Source organism: Phalaenopsis equestris, unplaced genomic scaffold (assembly GCF_001263595.1).
Source record: "Phalaenopsis equestris unplaced genomic scaffold, ASM126359v1 Scaffold000221, whole genome shotgun sequence".
Lineage (NCBI taxonomy): Eukaryota > Viridiplantae > Streptophyta > Magnoliopsida > Asparagales > Orchidaceae > Phalaenopsis > Phalaenopsis equestris.
The window spans coordinates 672,484-675,492 of NW_018164663.1; positions in this window are offsets into that span (position 1 = coordinate 672,484).

Sequence of the window (3,009 nt, forward strand, 5' to 3'; positions counted from 1 at the left end):
GGGGTGGTTCCTCATTAGACAACCACCATCATTAGTTCCCAGTACTATGGTGTCATAATGAATCATTGTAGTGTCCTGGTGATGCAAGTTAGGCATTGAGCCTCGAACTCTGACATAGTTTCTGCCATATTATCGGCTCCTAAGCAACATTGTATGACACCATGTAACTCTATCATTAATTTTGCACTATAGTAGGGGCAGCCTAAGGGTTGTTTGGTTGGTTTTTTTAGGGTTGAAAATTTGAAACCCAAAAGCTCTTAATTTATTTCAAACCCATGAGAAGGATAATATCCCTTTCCCTTGCTCCCTTCAATCATTGAGTAAGATTCTAAAGTTCTACCTTTATGTGCATTTACTCTATGTTTCATTTCATGACATTCTTGGACTTTGAGCTTGTGCTTTTAGGGTTATGTTCTTAAAGTCCTTAATTGAGCATCTTGTGTACATCTCTTGTTTTTCTCCTTTTTAAATATTTGACATGGTGTCTTTGTCTTTAGGGTTTGGTTCGCTCCCTTTTTTGAGATCATAATTTTTTGCTTAAGTGTATTTTAATACACTTGGGTGTCTTAATCTTTTGGACAAGACCTTTTGTCCTATTGCACCATAAATGTCTAGGTTTTGTAAGTCAAAACTTAAGTGGTAGTACTCAAGTGACTTAGTTTGACACGCAGTGATAAAGAAAAAATGAGCATTACTCATTGGCTTGTTTTGACGAGTAATGCTAATCACACTATTAGTATTATATCATGTAGGTTGATTCCTAACATAACTTTAAATTCACATTAGTCATGTAGGGTGATAGCTACTAAATTATTAGAAATTTAAGGGAGGGGCCAACTTTGTGACCTCACTTGACTTATGAGTATTCCCCTTATCTCTTTATTGCACGTCTTGCACATAGATGTTGATTAGCTAACACATTATAATTTCTATTTAGAGCTAGGACTAGGGTGTAGTTAGGAATTTTTAAACACAATTATTGTTCTTTTAGTTTGTGTCAGATGTTGTATACTTTGTGTGCCTTTCTTACATGCTTTATTGAGTTTGAAACTTGTACAGTAGTATATAAGAGTGGTCTTCCTTACATGACATCGTATCCGATGGCTAGGAACTTAAAAATTATTTAAACAAACATTTTTTTTATGTTAATCCAGTTTTTCTTTTACTTTTTCTATGTACTTTTAGATTCCAAGAAATTCTATAGTAGAAATAAGATACCAGTGTTTGTTAACTAGATGTTTGACGCGTTCAACTAAATGGTGAGGATCAAAAGTTGTTTGCTTATTCCTAATACCTAAATTCTACATCATACATTTATTGTATATATTTAGAATCCGGTGTGAATTTGTGAAGCCCTTGATACACAAAAATAATATACTGTTTTAAGTACCATTTTTATGCTTATTTTTTGTAATATTGTACTTTAAAGAAAAGTATTTTTATATTTTTGTTTCAGTTATACCATTTTTAGGCATTTGGAGCAAAAATGTCAAAATGAGAAAAAACAGCCAATTTTGGGGTTTGGCGCATGATGCGGCAAAATCCAGTGCGCGACGTATGATGTGCCAGATGGGTGCATGATGCGCTAGATGCGACTTTTTCAAATTAAAGCAGTTCGAGACAAGTTTTGCATGACTTTCAAAGCGGCAGTTGTTCTAAAGACCACATGGAGTGATTAAATGCATTTAGACACATTGGAAGGTTCTAATTTGAAGGGTTTGACTCTTGGATCAAAAGGCACATCCTTTGAATTCAAAGGTTTAACTTTTGAATGTTGGAGGGAAATGAAATTCTTTTCAAAGGAGGCAACCCAAAATAAAATCAAGTTGGAGAAGAACTTCAAGAGAGGCGAAAAAAGATAGGTGACGTAAGAAACAAGACAGGAGAGTTAGAGAGAGAGAGAGAGAAAGTCAAGGGCTTGGCAATTTTCATCAAGGATGGTAAGATGAGAGGGAAGGGGAGAGATTTCTTCTTTATTACACTTCTAAGAGAGAATTGAGAATGCTTGTAAAGAGAGAGACTTGGAGAGAACTTCTAGGGATTCACTTGGGAAGGATTGTGAAATAAGTTCTATTTTTTATTTCTTTTGTTTGAAAACTTGTTTTTATATATGAAGTCCGCGTTTTATTGTATCATTCTCATGAATTTTGAGTAGTTTTCTTTATCCTTCTCCCTACTTTGAAGAAATGGTTTTGTAAGGAATTGATTTTGTTTTCTATGTTTTTAAATGTAAAAAATTTGTGATGATTTGTACTCCGATCTTCATTTACTTTTCGATCTGGCAAATTGAATTATTAAAATGTGTTGAGAAATATATATTCTAAAAATGGGATATGATTTCTACAATAAAGGGAGAATCACATTTGATTTCATGGGAGAGTATGTCATCCATGAGATTGGGTGTAAATAAATAGGGAAATATACTTTGTTGGATGTATAATAGGAAGATTTTAAGGTGAAAGATTATAATCCCCAATTTAGTTCTGTTGATTGGAAACTAATGCGAGCATGTTAGCCCTCAGGTGAGGGAGTAGTGGGAGCTCTGGAGTGACATCCGGTATCCTCCCAGCCTAACCACGAAATTAGAGACGAAACTCTGGATTAGTTAATATTTTTATAGCACTCGGAAGAGGGTAAAAAATAGGATTGCTCCTATTTGACACAGAACAATTTACATATATATTTTTTAAATATATTTTTCAAATGATTTTAATTTCTTAACAAACCATATTTTCATTGTAAAGTTGAAGAATGTTTTCTCATACTTAAACTTTTCGTCAACCAAAAACTTTGTTTTATTTTAGTAATTTTACTTTTGAAAGTTTAACATCTAGTTTAACTTAACTAGCACATCATGCAAAAATCGCATGATGCGCCGATCTAGCACATCATGCACCAGCGCTTTGGATTTTGGCGCAACCTGCGCCAAACCCCAAAATTGATTATTTTTGCACTAAATTTTGCTCCTTTTGCCATCTTTTGCTCCAAATGCCTAAAAATGGTATACCT